At 40.6% G+C, this 24,783-nt stretch overlaps 1 pseudogene; it reads right to left on the bottom strand.

Moving 5' to 3' along the window:
* Window positions 1-7,051: 7,051 nt before the first annotated feature.
* LOC138846899 (structural maintenance of chromosomes protein 4 pseudogene) lies at window positions 7,052-8,346 on the bottom strand (annotated as a pseudogene).
* Window positions 8,347-24,783: the final 16,437 nt, after the last annotated feature.

Below are 24,783 nucleotides of genomic sequence, written 5' to 3'. Positions count from 1 at the left end.
TGGTCTCAAGAGTGCAGGCATAGAAGGGGACCTGATATCAGGCTGTCACCAAGGGTTATGACCATGTGGGCAGAGGGCCTGAGCACTGAGTGTGCCTCAGAGGAGGGGACCTAAGCTGGACCAATCATTTTGCGGCCAGGAATAAGTAAAGGTTCAGACATGCATGTGGGGCAAGGTGCTATTAGGATTACATCTACAGGGACTGGGCTGGGGAAGCAACCTGCAGGATGTCAGTTATAGGTCTTCCTGCCCCTCCTTCACCCTTTGTGTACTTGTTACTTTGAACTTGGGCATTATGTTTTGATCTTGGCCCCTCCAGAACTCAGCAGCTCCACCACATAAATTTACATACAGTGTTCATCTCCTAAGTGTTCTTGCATACAATGGGTGTCCCATACACACTTGAGGACGCTGAAGGGTGTGCAGGGCAGTTCTTCTTGTTCCTGTCATTGAGTGGTGAAATAATTGACCTCTTCAAACCAAACCAACAGATGCTGTAAACACTCAAAGGGCAAGCTCTGAGATCTGGGACCCTTTGTATCACTTCTTAGGAGGAGGTGCCAGGGTGTTCTCAGCCATCCCTGTTCCCAAACACCAGTGGGTCTGTAACTATAAGTCCTTTCCCTAATGTGTGAGCTTTGCAGCACAGTGTATGTGTAATTAGAGCCAACCATGGTTGGTTGTTTGCAATGTAAAAGGCTAGACCTCAAGAGAAGCATATAGGAGAGCACTGGGCATGTCAAGTAACATGGCCACAGAGAAGGGGCTGTTCCAGTGGGTTCTGCTGCAGACGAGCAGAATCCGGACGAGCTCAATACACTGTAATTACCACTTAGCCAGCAACAGTCTGTTGCATCCAGAGATGAAACCTTGCTAAGATGTAATTTTTATAGCACTCATTTTTAATTAAGCAAAGATAATATGCTGAATAACTATTGAATGTCAAACAAAAAGCCTGTCTGATATTGCTTTTGAGAATTTCCACTCAGAAAAAAGTGGGAGTTTTCACAATAGAATGTTGTGATGGCACATAGAGACTGTTGATATTTCAGATACAGTTAATGACATTTAAAAAAAATATAACTCATTCCTTTCCCTGCACCCAGCAGTACCTCATGTTATATAATTAGAGATACAGCAATCACAAATGACATTTTAACTTGTAAAATTGTGTGATGTTACTTACCATTTGGAAATACAGGAATAAGAACCTGGCCCCATTTCACCAGACATGAATTTCTAGTAGAGTAGTTGTTCTCTTAAGAGTTGGTATCATGGTGTATATGAACAGTTCCTCTTGTCATCCCATCACTGGTTGCTACTAGCCAGTGGCCTGAATGTCTTTTTTTTTTTTTTTTTTGACAGGCAGAGTGGACAGTGAGAGAGACAGAGAGAAAGGTCTTCCTTTTTGCCATTGGTTCACCCTCCAATGGCCGCCGTGGCCGGCGCACTGTGCTGAACCGATGGCAGGAGCCAGGTACTTATCCTGGTCTCCCATGGGGTGCAGGGCCCCAGTGCTTGGGCCATCCTCCACTGCACTCCCTGGCCACAGCAGAGAGCTGGCCTGGAAGAGGGGCAACCGGGACAGAATCCGGCGCCCCGACTGGGACTAGAACCCGGTGTGCAGGCGCTGCACGGTGGAGGATTAGCCTAGTGAGCCACGGCACCAGCCTGAATGTCTTATGTTGCTGTATTGGTCAGGATGTCTGCAGTTTACATTTAAAAACTGGTTTGTTGTGTCACAAGAGGTGACTAATGGTGCATACCTCTCTTTGTATCCTCTTCAGTGGGTTTCTCACATGTTCTTATTACTAACCCCTTCTCAATGTATGTTTTGCAAATATTTACTCCCTTTCTGTTCTTGTCTCTTCACTCTAGTCATTGTATTCTTTACTATGCAGAAGCTTGTTAACTTGATGGAAGCACATTTGACTATTTGTTTCCTTTTCTGTGCTTTTGAGACCATTCAAATATACTGAAGCATTTCATATGCTTTCTTCTATTAGCTCATAGTTTCAGGACTTAGGTTTATATCTTGAACCATTTTAGGTTGATTTTTATGTGTGTTGAGAGACAGGTCTAGCTTCACTCTTTTGCATGTGGGCGTCCACTTTTCTCAATGGTATTTTATTGTGAAAACTATTCATTTTTCAATATGTATTCTTAGGACCTTGTTAAAAGTCACTTGGCTGTAGATATGTGGGTTTACTTCTATGTTCTCAATAATTGACTTTTTTACTAGATATTTTAAAAAATTAATTTATTTGAAAGACAGTTTCAGCAGGGAGACAGAGGGAAAGGGAGAGGAAGGGATGGAGAGAGCAAGAGCTCTCTACTACTTACATAGCTAACACCACTTTAATCTTGAAGATATAATAAACACCTTTAACAGCCTGTCTTGCAAGAATTCAAGAGCCCAGAGGAGCAACAATAGGTCAGTTACATTCCCCAGCTGATTTAAGGAGCAAAGAGCTTCATTCAGGCTGTCCACGTGGGTATAGGGGTCCAAGCACTTGGGTAATCTTGTTACTTTCCTGGACACATTATCAGGGATCTGGATTGGAAGTGGAGCAGCTGGAATTTGAACTGGTGCCCATTTGGAATTCTGTTGCTGCAGACAGTGGTTTAACCCTCTACACCACAGCATCAACCCCCAGGATAGACTTTGGTGTTTGTGTAGACTGCAGATAAATCACAACCAGGAGGGCAAGAAGGTGTAGATCAGGAACAGGATACAGAATTCCCTCGGGATGAAAAATAAGAAGAGAATGAAATAGAAATATCTGATAGTGGAGATCAGAATGATCCATCTCAATGGGACGAATCAGGAGATGTTTGTATGTCTCTAGATGATTAATTGACTTGCCATACTCCTCAAGGATGCTGCATTTGGACAAAATGTGAATCAATAATTTGGATTGTTGAACTTGAAGACTTGTAAAATATGCTACATGCTGGATGAGGTAGCTATATTCCTGTAAAAACTGTAGGATCAAAGCCTTATGGGAAAAAAAGCACTTTAAAAAAATATTTGCACAGGACTGTATAGCAAATAACCATGTCATTGGATTACATACAGTCCCCACATATTCAGTCAGTTATCAAAGTAAAATATTTTTTATTTATAGGATATGCAGTAACTGGGTCCTTTAAAATATTTTACCTTTCTTTCCAGAGCTTACATTTATGTGCCACTTCAACGTGAATGCAGAAAACCCATTTAGGAAGTACAGTGACTGTGACCATCAGTCTAACAATCAAACCACTCAGGTTAGTTTGTACTAGTAGAATTTTGTTTCTATTTTGATTAATTTTATATTTTGATACAGATTTTCAGTGAGGGGCTGTTTCTTTCTAATTTACTCTAATAACAGACCCTCTCATAAGTTAAGATCATTTACTATTAGGATTCTCAGACAGTTACTTCCCTGTGGTCCTCTCTCTGTCATAGTTCTTTGTCCTCATTTTCCTCATTTATTAGATGTCATGCTAAATTTAGCACCTTGACAATGAAGAATTTATGAAACAATACAGGAAGGGGAAATTGGACAGTAACATGTAGCTTTCAAGTTTGGGGAAAAAAGAAAACCTTAGCTGGTTTAAGTAGAACCATCCTGATGGAAAAGTATGTCAAATGAGTTAATTCAAAAAAAAGAGTTAGAACACTGATACTTGTTAGGTGTATAATACATATGAGTTGTTTCATGGACATGAACCAAGAGGAAATGTAAAAGGGGAGTGGAAATGAGGGTGAAAACAGAAAATGAAAGGATCAATTGAAAAAATATATAAAAAGCCTGAAGATGACTGGAATAGTATAATATGGGGAAAAGTGTGAAGAAAAACAGGTTTTTAAATGACTTAAAATATAAAACTTAAATAAGATTTATTTATATTTTTAAAGTTTTCCTGACTACAGGATGGGGGATTTAGATTCATTTTTCTGAATAGTGGTCCCCAAAGGCAATTTTTTTGAGTGCCACATTTTCCATTATGCAACTTGGATTATTTAATCCCTTACAAGGTGGGTGCTGTTGTCTCTATTTTATAGAAGAATGGCTTAGAGAAATTCAGAAACTTGCCTAGTTTAAAGCAGCTATGACAGAGCTGGGGTTTGACCAGATCTGATTCTGAAGCCCGTGCTCTTTCTAGGAGGCTGTATTGCTGCCTCATTGAACAATTGTTCATAGAATTTTAGCTCTTTAAATGAGTCTCTCTATGGAGATTTGTATTTCCCCTATATAACAGCTATGTAAGTAGTTCTATGTCATCTTCCCCCTACCATCCAATACCCTTACAACTAGGACCGGCACCCATATGGGATGCTGGCATCACAGGTGGTGACTTAACCCACCCACAACAGCAGCCCCAGGATGGGGGACTTTCTGTAAGGTGGATGACACCTTAAGAAGGCTGTTCCTCATGAGGAATCTTTTTTTTTTAAAGATTTATTTATTTGAACCTCATGAGGAATCTTAAGAAGGCACTGTATTTTTCTGAGATTAGCATCCAGGTATTGGAAAAAATTACAATACTTGTGCAACATTTCAACACCTACATCTAGGCTGAATTGCCCACACTAGGCCACTGGCCTTTAATTTCCTTATCAGTTTTTTTTTTCTTTAAGAAGGCACCATCTGGGGCCCACACTGTGGCACAGCAGATTAAAGGCCTTGCCTGAAGAGCCTGCATCTGCTATGGGTGCAGGTTCTAGTCCCTGCTGCTTCTCTTCTGCTTCAGCTCTCTGCTATGGCCTGGGATAACAGTGGAAGATGGCCCAATTCCTTGTGCCCCTGCACCCATGTGGGAGATCCAGAAGAAGCTCCTGGCTCCTGGCTTTGGATTGGTGCAGGTCCGGCCATTGTGGCCATCTGGAGAGTAAACCAGCAGATGGAAGACCTCTCTCTCTGTGTCTACCTCTCTCTGTAACTCTCTTTCAAATAAATAAAATAAATCTTTAGAAAAAAAGAAGGCACTATCTTAGAAACAGAGAGTGAGTCCTTCCCATATCATAAATCTACTGGGCCTTGATCTTAGACTTCCTGGCTTCCAAAACAATAAGAAATCAATTCCTGTTCTTTTTCAGTTACCCAGGTCAGGGTCTTGTAACCCCAAAGGACTGAAATATCCTGGAATGTCTTTTCTTCCTCCTTATGATTTGAAGCAGTTTTGGAGGCTATAGATTTCACAATTTGCTCTTACTTTGCCTTCTACACTGGACTACATCAACCCACTACCTTGCAGCTTTCCAGGGTTTTGTTCTATTGTCATGATGTCAGTGACATGGTGTCAACGTGTTGAGCCCTATCATGTTGGATATTCTGAGTGTAGACTTCAGGAGTTCTACCAAAGCCAAGAGTTATTTGCAAATTTTAAAACTAGAAATGAAAAGTCCATTGAAACAGCCTTCAGCTGTTAATTTATCAAAACCTAAATATCAATTACTATCACCAACATAAGCAAAAAGTTTTTGGGGCCCTTTCACTTTAACCAAGTAGAAAGTTTCTTGAGAAAACAACCAAGGTGTATCATCACCCATGATTGGTTTATAGCTTGCTCTGACATCAGATGAGCCATTGTTAAGTCATTCCAATTGCCTTAACAGTTCCCTGGCTTGGCCTAGGTTCTTGTTCAGTTGGCCCAGGAAGCTCTGTGGAGACTGCCTGAAGGACTTGGATGACATTACTGGTTTTCCCTTGTCTTGCCCTTTGTGTTGTTGTTTTGTCTGTGTGTTGTTGTTTTGTCTGGTCTATTTGTTCTTTTTACCCTAGTGGTTATTTTCCTTTTTTTTTCCATTTTGTTTTGTTCTTTTTTCTATTTTTTTCAATTTCTCTCCCCCTCCCATCTTTGCTTTGTATTCTTGTGTCTTTATTTTCTTTAAATATTTATTTATTTATTTATTTATTTTTTGTTGTCACAAGCTAAATGTATTTTATGGTGTGTTCATTTTATCATTCTTGTGTTTCTCCCATTTTCTGATTGTTTTCTCATTTTTAATCCTTTGATTTAGATAGGAACATTATAAGACTTATTGATTAGAATTGTTACCATAGTTACCATAGTTGGTGTTGCTTTACTTTATCATTTTTAGTATTCTGTGTGTTTTATAACTTTTAATTCTTAATTTTGATACAGTTTTAGTGATTAGTATACTGTAGTTCATATAGTTAGCATTATCTGTTAGCATATTCAGTTTGTTAATTTTTGTTTCAATTTTGCTTGTTTGATTTTAATTTGTTTCACAGTTTTTGTTGTTACTTTAGGTGATTAGTAAGTGTTCCAAGTGTCAGATTGCAGGGGTGGGGGGAGGGGGTGAGTATCCCCACAATGGAAGGTCTCACAGCCTTCAACAGTGAGGAGGAGGTCCTGGATGGGTACCAGGTTCTCAGGATCATTGGCCAGGGCAGTTTTGGGCAGGTGAAACTGGCCTATCATTGGGAAAGCAGGACCCAGGTGGCTGTGAAGATCATTGAGAATGGTGACCAGCACTCCTGCAGCTTCCAGCAGTTGTGTGCAGAAGCAGAAATAATGAAGGGGCTGCATCACCCTCACATTATAAAACTGTTGCAGCTAAGGCACACAACAGAGAGAACCTATATTTTTATGGAGTATGCAATCAGGGGACCCTAGGTGTTTTATGATAGAACGAGGCTACCTACAAGATGAAGAGATAAGTCAGCTGTTTAACCAAACTTTATTAGCTGTGCATTACTGCCATATGCAGCACATCGTGCACAGAGATTTAAAGTTAGAAAACCTCCTTCTAGATGCCAATCTAAATATTAAGTTGACCGATTTTGGGCTCAGCTGCAAATTGGCTGATGGAGAATGCCTGAAGTATTTGTGTGGGACCTTTGAATACTGTGCCCCAGAGGAATTCTTAGATGAGGAGTTCAATGGGTACAAGGCTGATGTCTGGAGTCTGGGTGTGGTCCTGTACACCATGGTGACAGGGTCACTACCTATATATATATATATATATATATATATATATATATATATATATATACAATTCATTACAAATAGAAAATCAATAACACACTAAATGTATACCAACTTGATTTGAAGTCTTCAGTATGAATAAATTCAACACAGTCCTTTAGATGCAATTTCTTTTGGGTTGACAGCAACACTTTTTGTTATATTGTAAGTCTTGTAAATTCCAATAAGTCTATCTGAAATCTCAAACATGTTGTTTCGAAGAGAAATTATTATGAACTGGGCATTTTTTGTTTGTTCATATATATAAAATGCAACAATGGACACATTTTTTAAATCAAAGGCTGCATAAATTTCATCCATGAAGTAAAGGGGAGTGGGTTTGTAATCATGAAGAGCAAATACTAAAGCCAAAGAACTAAGTGTTTTCTCTCCTCCAGAAAGGTTGAAGATCTTCTTCCAACTTTTCTTAGGTGGTCGAATGCTGAACATGATTCCTTCAGAGAAAGGATCCAAGCTGTCTACAAGCTCCAGTTCAGCGTCCCCTCCCAAGGTAAGCATCTGATAATTTTCTTTTAATTTATTTGTTATTATATAAAAGCCTGCCATAAATTCATTTAGCCTCTGTTTCTGCAGATCTTCATATGCTTGTCCAAAATTATCTCTTTTGTAAGTAATTTTGTCCAATTCTGCTACCTGTTGCAAATATAATTCTTCCTTCTTTTTATATTCTGCAATGGCACCAAGATTTGGTTTCATTTCATGACACTGGGCTTCCAAAAGTGCAATCTGATTTGTTATGGAATCTGGATTCTTGATTGCTTCAAGGTCTTTGGGGCTCAAAACTGAAACCTCTTCAACAGGATTATCTTCTATGGGATGCAGTGATATTTTTGAAATCTCTTTTTGCCAATATTTTATTTTAGAATTATGTTCAGCAATGTGGCCATCTATTTGCTCAAGTTTCAACTTAATACTAAGTGTATCTTTTTGAAGAGCATGTTCATTTTCTTGAATAACTTTCAGTTCTTGAAGTAAATTACGATGTTCTTTCTGGATCTCAGGTAAGGACTCCGCTGCAGTATTTGTATTTTTGATGACCTCTGTTGCTTTATCTTCAAGACTTTTTAGCTCTGCTGTTAGGTCTTCTACTTCTTTCTCAGTATCTTTTATTTCTTTCTCTGTACGAATGACTGATTCTTGTGCTTTTTTAAGATTTCTGTCAGCCGTCTTGATTGCTACCTGGGCTTTTGTAATAGCAGAAGCACATTCATCTAACTGCTTATTTATTTTATCAAGTTTGTCTTGTTGGGCCTTGAGTTTATGGTTATTGATTTCTACAATGATACTGTGTAATAGTTTAACCTCAGCTTCTACAGTACCAGCTTTCTCAGCCACATCATCATATCAGAGATTGCTTTTATCTCCTTCTAGTTAACTTACAGAAAAATTTTGAAAATATCAATAATGTCATGATGTAGTATCCTGAATCTGTAAAATTGTCTTTGGAAAAAAGTATCATTCTCCTTTTGATTTTTATGTTATTTTGTTGCTCTCTGAATCATTTATACCTCATAATTTGATTATTTTGCTATTGCTTCTTGCAATCAAGTTTCTTTTTATATAATCTATCAAAGAAAAGGTCTTGAATATAAAATAAGGTTCTTTTATTTGATATTTGAGTCACACAATTTAAGATAGATTTTGGTCAACATTTGAATTAATATTTTTAATTATGTTCCTTTATTCCATACACATAAATATTAGTGAATCAAAGAAACAATATCAAAATTCAGACACAAAAGGAGTCTCTTTGATGGAAAGCTGAAATTTAAACCAAGATTCCTTTATTAACACATTAGGAGCCTGTGCTGTGGCATGGTGGGTAGGGGCATTGCCTGTGGTGCAGGCATTCCATGTGGGTGCTGGTTCATGTCCCGGCTGCTCCTCTTCTGGTCCAGCTCTCTGCTATGGCCAGAGAAAGTAGTAGATGGCTCAGATCCTAGGACCCCTGCACCCATATGGGAGACTCAGAGGAGGATCCTGGTTCCTGGCTTTGGATCAGCACAGCTCAGGCCATTGCAGCCATTTGAGGAGTGAGCCAGTGGTTGGTACACCTTTCTCTCTCTCTCTGCCTCTGCCTCTGCCTCTCTGTAACTCTGCCTTTCAAGTAAATGAATAAATCTTTTTTTAAATGCAATAAATCCTAGAAGCTGATGTAAAAACCAAAGAATGACTGATAGTGATTCAATGTGCTTTCTTAAAGGATGATGAAAAAAAGCTTGAAGATGCTGATGATATAGGAAATAACCTCACTGAAATTACTCATGGTCAGATGAGTATAAAAGAGATCAGCATGCAGAGCATCAGGATGTGGTAAGTGATTGCAGGTTACATTTTGTCATAATTTGGCTCTTGACACTTTTTATGTCTTGGGTGGAGTGAGGTGAACAGTCTCTCCTCATGGCAGTAAAAGTGTGGGAGTTTGAACTTTCTTGCTGAAGCTGCTCAAGTGCTGTACTAATTCTACAATGAATTTATAAATTCATTGAACCAGGAAGTATGATTTATTATCTAAACATTCAGCACTGCATGCCAGCCTGCATACATAAACTGAAAATATGTGTGTAAGGAAGAGGATATCAAGCCAAGTAGAGCAGTCCCAACCTCTCCTAATACAGAATAGGAACTTCTCAATGTGAACTGAGATGTTAAGTTTATTTTCTTTGTTTTTCATGCCTTTAGGGAAAGTTCACTTGAATCATTTGACTTTGACCATTTTCTGCCTTTGTTACTTTGCCCATCATTTAGCCATCTATCCCTTTACATCCTAAGTGGGAATATTGAAGATGCACTGAATGATCATGCCTCAAGGTGGTTTCTTTTATTGTTGATCCTCATTTCTTACATACTTGACATTTCTCCTATTCCTAACCTGCATCAACTTCTTTCCCCTCAGATAGAAAGGTATCAAGGGATATGTTTCATTGACCTTTTATCTTTTCAACTTATTACTGAGTGTCTCTATGGAAATTGTAGTCATGTTTTGTTTCTTTCCTGTGTGCAGATATTGGGAAAAAATGTTCAGAGACATGAATGGCATGCTTTCAATGAACACACATCAGGACATTGAGATGTAAACTACCTATACTTACTATAGGATTCTCATTGTATGCTTTAGATTTGAAGCAGAACAGTACATTATATTGTAGAAAGTCAAAATTGTGTGATATATACATGGAGTTTTCTTCTGGGAATTAAGTCATTAATGTGAATGTTTGACACTAGTCACTCACATATCATGGGAGTGAATTTGAAGTCTGAAGGCAAGGAGGTTTAGAAGAAAAAGCTCAGCTAAATATCAAGAGGGAGGAGCTCACAAAAGTTACTCCTTTTGATGACATAAATCAGAGAACCGAAAAGATTACTTTGCTTTCAAGTTTTTAAAATATATGTATTCTAGCAGAAAATATGTAAAGTACAATTAACCAACCATTTTAACAAAAAGCAATTTTAAACATTCACAATATTGTACAACCGTAACTTCTTGAACATCTCATCTTTCTCTTAATAATTTGAGATATAAATGAAGTGGAGGAAGATAAGCAGAGAACCTGAACTGCAGTGTATGGAAACTGGAAGAAGGTATGTTGTTTTTAGGGTAGAAAGCCCATTATGGAAAATATGAGTTTTCGCTGAGCAGCAGAATGGCTTTCTGTCTCTAGGATCCTCACCCTTCTCCTCTACTTATCCTAACCAAGTGTTTAGCTACAAATTGACACACAAACATAATGGCTTTATTCTTTACAACAACTAAAAAGAAACCAAGAATACAAATATAATACATTGAGTTCTGTGATAGCCAAACAAGAAGCTGAATTCAAATTAGTGGAGATGAGTGTGACTGTTCTTTATGAAAATTATATAGAAAGAGGGGCTGGTGCCATGGCTCACTTGGTTAATCCTCTGCCTGCGGTGCCAGCATCCTATATAGGCATCGAGTTCTAGTCCCAGTTGCTCCTCTTCCAGTCCAGCTCTCCTCACTACTGTGTCCTGGGAGGGCAGTAGAGGATGGCCCAAGTGCTTGGGCCCTGCATCTGCATGGGAGACCAGGAGGAAGCACCTGGCTCCTGGCTTCGGATCTGCAGCCATTTGGGGGGTGAACCAACAGAAGGAAGACCTTTCTCTCTGTTTGTTTCTGTCTGTAACTCTACCTGTCAAATAAATAAAAAAATAAAACTATACAGAAAGAAAAGTGGTCAAGGAAGGGTAAGTTGTTTCTCTATTCACTGATACCAGCACATTATATGAAGCATTTGTTGTTCAAACTAGGCTCCTGCAATTACTTTATAAGGGTTTCTACAAAAACCGGTGTGAATTCAGTTAAAAACAGACTTTTTTTTTAGTTTTCTTGCTTTGATTTCTGTAACTTGCTTTGCTGTTTCAATCATAAAGCTTTTTGATACTTATTTGTGCATATTGGAGACTGGAAGAGCATCATTAACTTCATTGTAGAGAGCTGGCAAGGAACCACCAGGAGCTGCTGGAGAAGGAGAGGCAGCCGTCAGAAAGCAGAGGACCTGAAACTGGAGTTGGAGAAATGCTGAAACCAAGTGGATTCATAGACTGAAAACCCAGTGCTCCAGGTATCAGTGTTGGATTCTGTTTAACTCTGAATAATGCTTAGGCCTGATTAACAGAGAAATGTAAACAAATGATCTGAAGACACACGGAAAGAACTCACATAAGGAAAAAACACAGCAAGTGAAATTATACTAACTGCTAGAAGATGTTGGTTATTAAACACATGCTGATCCCTAACACCAGCTGAATGTTGCTGGGGGTGGTGATTTTTGCCATTGTCCTTAGGAAGGCAGTTCTCTGTAAGACAGGTGACATCCATAACACATGATTGTGTCATTCTATAAATCCAGTTGTTGCTACTCTTGAGAAATAGGGAAATGTCAGGAAAAGAACAGGGCTTTATGAGAAAAGATATTCAAGGTAGGATCAACTAGGAAGATAGTGAAAATGGGTAAGGGGATTGAATCAACTCAGAACCCTGCAGGTTTATACTCTGGATAAGGAAATGGTACAGCAACAGCATAAATTCCACTGTGTCTTTAGAACCAAGATACTTGATCTGTGTGAATGTATTGTGTACATGTGTGAGGATAATGGTCACATGGGCACATGATGTGAAATCATAGCAAAAACTGTTCTTCATCTGACGAAAGTGAATCTCAATCCCAGGAGGAAAATTCAGGAACTGCAGGGACATCAGGAGCAACAGTGGTCCATTGTCAGAGACCAGGTAATCTGCATTCTGCCCAGTCATCGCAGAGTCCTTCAGCCCCTATGCAGATGATTACAATCCCCCTTAGGATCCATCAGTTTTCTTTTTTTTTTTATCTTTTATTTAATGAATATAAATTTCCAAAGTACAGCTTATGGATTACAATGGCTTCCCCCCCCATACCGTCCCTCCCACCCACAACCCTCCCCTTTCCCACTCCCTCTCCCCTTCCATTCACATCAAGATTCATTTTCGATTATCTTAATATACAGAAGATCAGCTTAGTATACCTTAAGTATTTCAACAGTTTGCTCCCACACAGAAACATAAAGTGAAAAATAATAGATGATTTTTTTAAAATGATGATGAAATCAGATCAGACCTATTGTCATGTTTAATCCCAGTGAGAGTCAAGTTGGGAATTGATAATTTCTTTCTTTCTTTCTTTCTTTTTTTTTTTTTTTTTTTACAGAAGATCAGTTTAGTGTACATTAAGTAAAGATTTCCGTCGTTTGCACCCCCATAGAAACACAAAGTGAAATATACTGTTTGAGTACTCGTTATAGCATTAAGCCTCAGTGTACAGCACGTTTTCATTTTCTGATGTGTTCCCTTCTTCAGGTGGCTGTTTGTGAAAAGCCTCAGGGCAGCTTGGTAAGAATTTTCCTTTTCCTCCTTCTTTGTGCCCAGCCTTCCTCAACTATACCTACACAGGCTTTCCCCTCTCAGCTCAAGCCTTGTTCTTTAGAGAATGAGGAGATGGAACAAATGAGGGAGTACATGCTCTGGAACCACAGGTGCTGGATGGGGCTGTTCTAATTGTTACTTAATGCATTCATTTTCTGTCCTCAAGATTGGAAATAATGCAAATATAATTGGAGACACAAACGCTCAGGAGGCAGAAGCCAGGGTCTAACTGGGAGAGGCCTTTCTGGAAAGGTAGGATCAGTGGGAAGTTCAGAGCTTCACTTCCATGGCAGAATCCACACCCCTGCCTGTTCTGTGGTGATTGTGAGGTTTCCTGAGAACAGTCCTGTGCACTTACTGAAGATAAAGTGTTCTCCTGCCTGTGGTGGGATGCTGTTTTTCTCAGTTACCCTGGTCCCAACTCGGACTGCATCCCCAGATGCTCCTGATAAATTATTCCAATTGTTTTGAAATTAATATTCTATTACAATAACTAGGAAGCTTTCCTACATTACATTGTTTCTATGTGAAAGCACTTTGCAGTTCCCCTGCACAGCCCAGGAATCTGTATCTCTGCAGAGATATTTGTCTACACTGGAGTTCCCTCCAGGAAGAAATGCCTTTGTCAGGGATGAAGGAGAAGGGAAGGGAGGGGCTTGTAGGAGGAGCAGTTGTCACTTGTTCTGCTCCCTGAACTGACTATGGATGAGACTTCTTATTCCCTTGGGAATCTTTGCTCTCTGAGATTGACAGCAGGTTTTGCCAAAGGATGTTGGTTACTAAACACATGCTGATCCTGTGTATAGAAGATGAGCCCATACATCATGCCCAATGTTCTAAGAACTAGAGGCAGGACAGGAAACTCCTGAGAAAGTTCTCCCAAGAGTAGCTGGAACTGTCAGTGTGGAGGGTGGCCTTTTCCCTTCATTCTCTGCTCTTAGTATGAAAATAAAGAGCTTCAGTGAGAAGGGATTGGGCTGGCCCTGGACATGACTGCCCTCTTGGAATTTCTCTTATTTCTCTGTGAGTTTGAGTTTACTAGGATTGGAGTGTCCCTTTCCTGAGTTAGTAGACACAGGCAGTGAGGGGGTAGTGACAGCATTTTCGGCCCTGGCTTCCAGAACCCCCATCAGTGGTCAGGAAGCAGAGAAAAGGAGCAGTGACTGGCAGCGATGCTGCAGCCATGAAACTGGTTAAATGCAAGGGAGCAGGAGCTGGGACCTGATTCACTGCACTCCAGCTCTGGGTTTTGGTATTGGTGTTTTGCTTGGTTGTATTGGTATTATTTGTCATCTGCCTTAAAGGACCACATGGCTGTCACAGGGCACCCTCTTTCCTGGATGGACCTCCATGCCCTGCTTCATGGACAGCTCTGCTGCAGCATTCATGGACCATTAATGGCTCTGTCACACCTTCATGGGATATCAGTCACCACCTCCAGCCTGGGTGCTTGCAACTCCAGCATTTGGTAAGGTGATCTGCACAGACTTGAGTTGACTTGCAAAGCTTTTCTTTCACAGTGAGTCAATCCAACATTTCCTGGATGATACTGCACATTGCAATTCGGTGATGAGGCTGGCTGAGGGCCTTCACCCCCAGCACAGTGTTCCAACCATTGCAATGGGCTACATTGTTTTCTTTATGTCAGAGTTGCAGGTGTCTGTTCAGATGAGGAAAGTGGTTTCTAAAAGTCAAAATACCAGATTCATGGATTTCTATGGAGCAGTGGGGACATGTTCTTGCCTCTGTGAGGGGTGAGACTTGAACTTATCTGAGTAAAGGGAGTGAATCTAGTGGGAGTCAGCTGGAGAGCAGAGAAAGGGAGGTGGAGATAAGCAGGGGCCATGCAGGAGTCTTGTGCATTCCCTACATGGGGACTACTTCCTGGCAGGGCAGACCACATGAGAAGGACATATGCTGACAGCATGAGGTCACACAGAGTCTCTGCAGGAGTGTCCCCACAACCCAGAGTGGGCCAGGGCAGCGTCCTGGTTGGAGTTCTCGTCTTACCTTGAAGCCCTTCAAGCACAATCTGTAAGAAAAATGAGAGATCCCTATGGGTGTGTCAAGTTTGAGTCAGTGTGGAAGGAGTCCCTGTAGGGCTGAGAAATTGGCTCTGTCCTGTCAAGAGTCTTCATCTACCTGAATTTATGATGTGCCAAGAACACTGACAGTGATGCTGGTTTACCAAAGTGGGCAGTTGCCTGTAGCTCAGGACGAGCTGACTCCATAGGGTACTGAGGCTGACTTGAGCTGCCTGGCCAGACACTGGGGCAGAAGCCTTTATCTTGTAATTAAACTTGTTTCTAACTGACATGACTAAAGTTGTAGTAGAAGCCTTCCCAAGGTCAGAATAAGATAAAGGGAGACATCTGTCCTGGAATTGAAATGTGGTTGTTATCTGCTTACCTATGAAGGCTTCAACTGCAGTCCTCATCTGCTTATATGCAACCATTTTCGATTCAGCTCCTTAGTACAGAGCAATGATGTTAACCCTTGCCAGTCAGCTTACAGCTCAGTATGTGTGTAAAACAAAAATTTCAGTAACTACATAGCATGCATGTACAGTATTGTATAAATCCTGTGTGTGCCATGTAACATTAGAATATCCAATCATATGGATGCAGGTAACCATATAAGGGAGACAAAGAGGCTAAAACCATTCATAAGGGAAAACCCTTCTTTGTTCAGGGCTCAGGATTTTGAATAAGAAATTCCACCTGGGCCTTATGCTGGTGTATTGAAAGACTACTTCCTGTAAGAGGCCTTGTGTCTTGGTATAGAAATCCTGCTACCACACCTCTGTCTGCATTCAGCCTCCTACGGATACCCTCTGACAGCTGTATGTCAGATAAGGGGACTATTCCCCATGCCCCTGCTGTCACAACCCCTGATACTCATTTTTCAGGGGAACTCCTCAGTTCCTCTGCTTTGTCACCTGTGAAGTGAGGATCCTATTGATTTCTGAGGACAGTGTGAGGAAGAGGAAACTAAGTTCATGGGAAAAGGATCCTGCAAGTGTTTGCACATCTTGGGCACTCACTCTTCTCACTGCTCACATGAAAATGTCTTTGGATAAAGTTATCAAAATCTATCCACTGATGTACAGTCAATAAATCTTGGTGTAATAGCACATACTGAGAAACTTGCAATCCCTACTTTGAAAGATAAGGCAAAATTCCCCTCTTTACAGAAGACAAAAAGGAGATGGGACATAATAATAGCTCATGAAAACAACTATAGGACTCTTGTTTCCAGAAGAACAATTTTGAAAGTGGAATAGAAATATGAGCCATCTAAAATATGCTGTCACTGTTTTACACCTTGAGTCCAGGTCAAATCTTCATTTTCTGTGTATGATTTTCCCATTCTATGCTGCCTCTCTATTTTACCTTAGAATTTCTGCTAACAAATTTTGAGTTCCTCTCCATATGTCAGTGCTTTCTTTGTGCAAGTCCACATGATCCTCCTGGGTGTGTACAATGTGATTCTCATTCACAGGCAGAACCCGGTGCTGCAGATAGAAGCATGAGTGTCCTTTCTGGTGGTACTGACCATGAGAGATATTAATGAGCCTTATGGGCATGGGAAAAGCTTATATCTAATTATGGTGGTCATTGTACTAATTTATTCTTTAATGGTCACTGAACACCTGGAGTCTCACACAGATGCCTTTGGTCAGACAGGTGTCTTTCCTAACAAGGTGGCTGATAGGGATTGTGCCCATTAAGAAAACATGAGCTAAAAGCACCCATATTATGGACAGAGAAATACAGAATAAAACTACAGAAAAATGTTTCTTTTACCCTTAAGTAAACAAAATAATTTGAAAATACTGTTGGCATACTTCAGAATCATAGACTCTCCTATGCATTGCTACTGAGCATGTATATGTAATTTGTCCAACCCTTCTGAGAGGTAATTTGTTAAAACAACATTGACATAGCAATGCTGCAAAACAAGGTGAAGATTGGCAACATTCGGGTAAAGGAAGAAGAGAATATCCTTGTGGATAAGGCACCACTAAATGGCATATTGAATAAAGAATTGCCTTAATTTTCAATGCCAGAACTCAAAGCCTTGTTTATATTTTAAAAATTTTGTTGATTCTATTGTTTGAAAAAAAGAGAGAGAAAGAATATCTTCCGCTTAGCTGGATCACTCCCCAAATGCCTGCAATATCCAGAGAATATCCAGAGCAGGCCAAGCTGAAGCTACAAGCCTGGAACTCAACTTGAGTCTCCCATACACATAACAGTGACCCAAGAACTTGCTCCATCATTGCTACCCCTCAAAGTGTGCATTGGAAGGAAGATGGAATCAGAAACAGAGCTGGGAGGAGACCAGGCTCTCCAAGAATACTGGATGTGGAATTCCCAAGATGTGTCCTGACTGCAGCAGCAAACACCTGCACACTGCATAGGTTCCTGTAGGCTGTGATACCTGCTCAGACTCTCCTGTATTTTTTATTTTTTATAGCCTTAGGAAGTTGATCAGGTACTTTGGAGAAATATCTGTGTTCTATATTAGGAAGAGGGTGAAGTTTTTTTTAAGAATTGGACAAGGTTGTGCATTTTTAGGAGAAGTTAAGGCTTCAGATAAATTGTCTTTCTCAACCCTTGATATCACGGGAATGAGGGTACTTCAAAATTTGTGGAAAATGAATTTAGTACATGTTTATTCCAGTGTAAAAATGTTTGAAATCCACAATATGAGAGGTCTTAAAAAAGTGTACAAAAAATGCATATTTTGAAAATACTGCATTTAAAACCAAAAATTAGTGTATGTGTTAATTCCATGAATTTTGTAGTGTCCTCAAGATGATGCTAGGGTGAATATCTCTATCTTTCTGCATGTGTGTGTCTCAAAAATCAATTTCTTTTCATTAATTTAATCTCTCATCTGTCCTAAATGCTTGCAACAGCTGAGAGTAGCCAAGGCTGAATTCTAGAATCCACAACTGAATCTGAGTGTCCTAAATGGGTGACAAAGGCCCAACCTCTTGAATCATCTTCTGCTGCCTCTCAGGATTCATTAACAGGAAGGTGGACCAGAAAGAAATTAGTAGGATCTAGACTGGTGCTCCAATATGAGATGTAGGCATCCCAAGCTAGGGCTTACCCTGTTGAGATTCAATATGTGCCCCTCAAATAGAAATGAATTTCAAAAATAAAAATGATGTGGTGCCTAAATCTATGATGCAGCTTTCTCTTAGGAGTTACACCAAATGATATTTCCAGGAATTTACAGAGAAGACCAATATCAACTAATATATAAACATTTTGAAGGATTTTGTCTTAAAATCACCTCTACATCAAAATATTTGCAACATTTATATGAATAACTTTTATGTTTGATCCATTCCTAATATTCCCGTTTTACTGGAACAGCTTATCAGGACATTTGGGCAGCAAAAGTATGTACTGATCAAATGTAATTATGCACCTGTAGTGCTGTAATAGCAGTAATAGAATTTTGATGAATCTGACAGAATGTAAATCAGTTGGTTTTACAGCTCAAAAGTATAAAAATACCTGTCAAAGCATTTATATAGAAAAATAAGGTCTTAAAATTTTGGAAGTAAATAGATACAGATGTCAGTGGTTTTTAGGAATATTGTCATGATACCCTTAAGAAAAAGTATCTATTATGCACATATTGTTTTCCTTTGTGAGCTCCTTACTTACATCTTCTGGGCTGGGTGTTTTGCACCCAACACAAATGCTGTATAAACAAGCACGGTAGTTAAACTTTTGAGAATGAATGAAGATCTGGAAAAGCTTCCACCAATATGCAACAACACAACAATCAGAATCTCCAAGGAGTAATGAGATTTATTTGGGAACAGCAGAGCAGTGCAAAGAAAATATCTATGCTCTAACAAACTATGGGTGTATTCAAGGAGACTGAATCAAGGCAAAGGTTTAAAAGTAAACAGGAAGAAATTTAAAGGTGCATTAGTGGAGGAGCCCTTGCTGGTAAACATTCTGTCCAGGTCATGTCCTCTGAATTGTTGCGGTCTTGTAGAATGTCAAAGGTAAGTGTTGCAGAGCTCTGTGCAGATGTGTGAGGCCTGCAAAGCACAGGGTGCAGAGTGAAGAGATTTTCAGTTGCCTTCTGTTCTTAAATGTATGCACTATAGATGGGATATAACAGCTAGTGAGATTATAGTATTGCTACTTTCTCCAGAAATATTTTATTACTATCAAATATTTACTATGAAGTTGTAAAGGACTGCTTTTAGTTTGTTTATTTTTTATTTTTATTTCCTCAAAACTATTTCATATAGTATATTTTGAAATATACTATATTTGAAGACAAACACAGAATCTTTGAAGAATTCACTTATTTGCTTCTTAAAACATAAAAAAGAATAATTTTGCATTAGATGCTTTAATGGAAAGTGTTAACTGCATTGAAGTAACAAGCTGGAAGCAGTCACCAGCTAAAGACTCAATGCTCTACTCCCTATGTTCTCATACACACAGCCCTTCCACAATTATGACACACATTTCAATCCAGGATTATCCTCCAGATATCGGTATCTTGTTATTTGCTCATACAATGGAAATTATCAGTGTTTTCACCTTTGTTTATTTTTCTATAAATGATTTTAATACAAAATGCTACTAAGCCACTGCCCTGGCCCAAACTGAGATTTAATGCCTAAGTCATTTCATAAATGCAGAAATAGCTAAATATGAGTCTCAGGTGAGAGGCAGGGCTGGTTTATAATGTATATGGCAATGATTTGTATTCTGTTCATAAGTGACATTCCCGAGCAGCTGTTGAAAGTTGGCACTCTCACAGGGCTGGCATTGTGGCACTGCCTGAAATACTGGTGCAAGTCCTGGCTGCTCCATTTCTAATCCAGCTCCCTGCTTATGGTAAGGAACCAGAGGGTGTGTGACAGGGTGGCTTGAAGTTTCAAATTTTCCCACAATACATAACATGCCCAGGTGGTTATAAATTATCTTTGTTGCTTCAGAGCAGGAACTGTTCCTTTGAGAGAAACAGGAAGTATATATCAGTCTGCTCATCCAGCTATAACTGGCAAATTTCTGGCTTCTGTACTTCTGTTTGCTCGCTTGATAACTTCCAAGGCCACCAAAATGCAGTTTCTGCCTTTAAAACCCCCCATCACTGCAAGTCTTCTCTGGACTTGCTCTGTGAAAAGGCAGTCACCAGCTGGCTAATAAAGACTTCTAATTTGACCTCAAAAATCTCATTGTGTTTTTTTATTATTATTTTTTTGATAGGGAGAGTGGACAGTGAGAGAGACAAAGGTCTTCCTTCTTCTGTTGGTTCACCCCCCAGTGGCTGCTCTGGCAGTGTGCTGTGGCTGGTACACCATGCTAATCTGAAGCCAAGAGCCAGATGCTTTTCCTGGTCTCCCATGGAGGTGCAGGGCCCAAGCACTTGAGCCATCCTCCACTGCACTCCCAGGCCACAGCAGAGAGCTGGCCTGGAAGAGGAGCAACCGGGACAGAATCCGGATCCCTGACCGGGACTAGAATCCGGGGTGCCGGCACCACAGGCGGAGGATTAGCCTAGTGAACCACGGCGCCAGCCTCATTGTGTTTTTTTTAAATCTGTGTTCCCCACAACATTCAGTGAGTAGAAGTCATTTTTTGATTTCCTCTGATATCTGGCCTGTTGATCGACCATTCTGGGGTTGTTGGAAGGCTGGATGCAGCACTACTTCCACAACCAGGTCTGAGTTTGAGATGTCATCTCAGACCTCTGATTTTGGTTGAGTTTAATTTGTGTAAGACTTCTGGTTTTGGTTAAGCCTAATTTGCCTAAGAGTCATCTTTGTCTATTGTTCATGTTGTGTCTTGTGTGCTCAGTGTTTTACTTGTTAAGGAAATGGGACAGGGGTATTTTCTTCCAGCTGACCCCCTGTTGGGTTTCTTCCTACAAAACTTTGATGATGTCAAAAACATGTACTTGGATCTTTTGGATATGATATAAATGTTCTTGATTTCCACCATTTTGTGACAAGAGTGGCCAACCTTTAATGTTGGGTGGCCACTGGAAGGAACCACTAATCTCTTTATAGCTTTACAGATTCAAAGGGTAATTTTTGGAAAACCAGGTCTTCTTGGCCAGGCCATGTATATTGAGGTCTGGATGGATTTTCTTTTCAACCCTCTAACATGGCTAAAAGCCAACCTGAAGAAACAGGTAAGGTCATCAAAAGGAAAGAGTGTTTTGGCAGCCCAAGGAAAGGATAAGTCACCCCTCCAGGCATTCCATGTCCACCATATGGGACCCTGCTGATGACCTGACTGCCCCGACTCTTCCACTCCAACATCCCCTGTGGGCCTGTTGACCCTTATAACTCTGAGGACCTTGGAACATCCTCAGTCCACTATCAGGGTCAGGAGAAGACCAGCTCTCCATTAGCCCTCTGCAAGCATAGAGTTGGATGAGGTGTCAGCTTTACCCACAGGTGTCAGAGGTTCTGGATTCCACTCAACCCCTTGCTCCAGTCCTCCCTTTATGTTAGGTCACCTCTCCATTAGGGGAAGGCAGACCTCCCTGCATGGTCTATGTTCCCTTTTCCACTAGCTATCTGTATAATTGGAAACAGCAAAGCCCTTCTTTCTCAGAAAAACCACAGGGTATAATCTCTCTTCATGAGTCTATTTTCTTCACTCTCTGACCAACATGGAATGACTGCCAGCAGCTTCTTCAGACTCTTTTCACCTCAGAGGAGAGAGATCGCAGCTGCGAGAAGGCCAGAAACAGTTCTTGGGCCACGATGGACAGCCTTCTTCTGAATACATCAGACGGGAGAGAGTACTTCCCCTTAGATGCCCTCATTGGGACCCAAATGATGATAGAGGTAAGGAGGCTCTCAATCGGTATCACCGGATTCTTATAAAGGGGGTACACACAGAAGCAAAAAAGCCAATTAATTTTTCTAAGGTAATCGAGACCATCCAAAAGCCTGATGAGTCCCCAGCACCTTTGCTTGAGAGCCTCTTTGAAGCATACTGTGTGTTTACTCCCATAGACCCAAAAGCCCCTGAAAATTGTCACACCATTAATGTGACCTGTGTATCCCAGTCAGCCCCCAATATTAGATGTAATTACAAAGATTGAAGGGGTTCAAGGAAAAGCTTCTTTCTGAATAAGTAGAGGTGGCTCAATGGGTCTATAATAATGGAGATGACATTGTTACTGCCCAGACAAAATGATGGTCAGGGTTATGGCAGTGACTTTTAAAGAACAGGAAAGAAACCCTGGAAGTCAGGCCAAATAAGGGCACACTAAGGCAAGATTACTCTTAAGAAAAGATCAGTGTGCCTTTTACAAGAAAGATGGACATTAAACAATTGAGTGCCCTTGAAGGAAACAGAAGGAATAAAGATCAAAACATGAGCCAGTTTGATGAAAGAGGTGACTGATGGGGCCAGGGCTCCATAACTTTAAGGCCTCAGGAGCCCATAGTCACATTAGAAGTATGAGGCAAGCCTATTAGATTTTTAATAGACACCAGAACAACTCATTCAGTGTTACAAAAAGTGGAAGTACTAGTTATGGAGGAAAAGGCTCTTATTCAAGGGGCTACCAGAAAAAAAAAATACTCATGAATGAGGACTTGGATCACCAACCTGGGAAGGGGAACTGGGTTGTCCCTATCCCTTGCTGGGAAGGGACTTGCTTATAAAACTGCAGGCCAGCATAACTTTCCATGGGGACTTGGCTGAACTGTATTTTAAATCAAGTCTACCCTCCACCTTTTTTACATGTCTCCAGTCTGAGGAGTATCTATTGATGACAAGAATTGAGTCTATTTCACTAAACACTAATTATCTCGAGAGATTAAAAAACAAAATCCCTGATGTTTGGCCCCTCATTGTTGTCCAATTTAACCAGCTTTGCTGAACCAATCCGGGTTCAACAATACCCAATAAGCCCAAAGACAGAGGGATAGCTTTTCACACTGACATATACTGAAAGTCAGGCATCCTCATTCCCTGCCAGTCAGCATGGAATACACCTCTGTTACCCATCCAAAAGCATGGGACCTCTGATAACAGGCCAGTACAAGATCTACAGGAGGTCAACAAGTGGGTTGATACTATCCACTCCACAGTACCTAACCCATATACGCTTCTAAGGCTCTTGCCTCCTAGCCACCAGATGTACTCCATCCTGGATTTGAAGGATGCCTTCGTCAGTCTTCCTTTGGCTGCATTAAGTCAACCTATTATTGCCTTTGGGTGGACCGACCCTGAAAAGGGCTTATGGGGACAGTTAACATGGACTAGATTGTCACAGAGGTTTAAAAATTCTGTACCATATTTGATGAGGCTTTAAGCCAGACTTGACCTGCTTCAGGCAACAACCAGACATTGTACTGCTACAGCATATAGATGACCACCTCTTGACAACAAAAACTGAGGCTGAATGCTTTAAGGCCACTGAGGACTTAAAAATTGGTGGATTTGGGTACCATGTATCTGCTTGGAAGGCTCAGCTCTGTATGCCCACCTACTTAGGATATGAGCTAAAAAAAGGGAGGGGATCATTGTCTTCCAACTGTGTAAAGGCCATTCATAAAATATCCCAACCAAAAACAAAACATCAGGTCAGGCAGTTCTTAGGGGCCATGGATTACAGTTGCCTTTGGATTCCAGATTTTGCAAACAACAACAACAACAAAAATTGTTTGACTCCAATATGCCAGCACTAGGTGATGAGCAGACACTCTCCAGTGGACTGAGACTGAGAATGAGACCTTCCAAGGCCTACAGAAGGCCCTCACGGGTGCCCCAGCCCTGAGCCTCCCAGATTTGTCAAAGCATTTTTGGTTGTATGTGACAGAAGTTCCAGGTATTGCAAAGGGGCTCCTAACCCAAGCCTTGATTACATAAAAAAGACCAGTGGCCTACCTATATAAAAGATTGGACTATGTAGCTGCAGGGTGTCCAGGATGTTTAAGGGCTATGGCAGCTATGACTATCCTCACCAAGGAAGAATCAAAGCTGACTCTGTGCCAGGACTTACTGGTAGCTTTGGGATCCACAAGGAGGGAAGGCCTATACTTCCAGGAATGGAGAGTCCCTACCTGTACTTCCGGGGAAGAAAAGTCCTTGTCAAGGTTCTCGCGGGTGCCTACAGGTCAACCAATGAGGATCAGACCTGCCTCAACCTTTAACCCCCATGCCCTGTATCTATAAAAGGAGCCCTCCCAACCTCTGATGCACAACTTCCCTGGCCCCCACTTTGTTGGGACCAGGAACCTCTCGCCTGGAATCGGAATCCCAATAAAAGCTTGTGAATTAACTGATTCATCTGCTTAGGAAGATTTGTTACACGCTAGACACCTTGCACTTACAAATAGTGGTGCCCAACTCAGTGGAAGCTTTATTGTGTAGACCCCTGAGAGGTGGCTCTCAAATGCAAAAATCACCCAATACCAGCTCAGAGGGCTGAGTTAATAACATTAATTCAGGTTCAAGATAAATAATCAAATATTAAATTAAATATATTTAATTAATTAAATTCAGGTTTAAGAAAAATATCTGTCAACATGTACATGGACAGAAGGTATGCTTTTGCCACTGCCCATGTTCATGGGTCTCTGTATAAAGAGAGGGGCTGTCAACCTCTGGAGGAAAACAGATAAATAATGTAGCTGGAATCTTGGCCTTATTGGAAGCAGTGTTGCTACCAAGAAAGGTAGCCATCATTCAATGCAGGGGACATTAAAACTTGGAGTCTGCAGAGGACAAAGGAAATGTATTTGTGAATAAAATAGCCTGGAAAGTTGCCTTAAAACCAGTTGGGTCCCTCCAGATTTTCCCCATTGTGCCCAGCCAAACTCTGCCAAAGGAAGGCCCCCG

Source organism: Oryctolagus cuniculus, chromosome 19 (genome assembly GCF_051225735.1).
Source record: "Oryctolagus cuniculus isolate XC-2025 breed Fujian yellow rabbit chromosome 19, ASM5122573v1, whole genome shotgun sequence".
In the NCBI taxonomy this organism is placed as follows: Eukaryota; Metazoa; Chordata; class Mammalia; order Lagomorpha; family Leporidae; genus Oryctolagus; species Oryctolagus cuniculus.
This window is presented reverse-complemented; position numbering and strand designations above follow the sequence as displayed.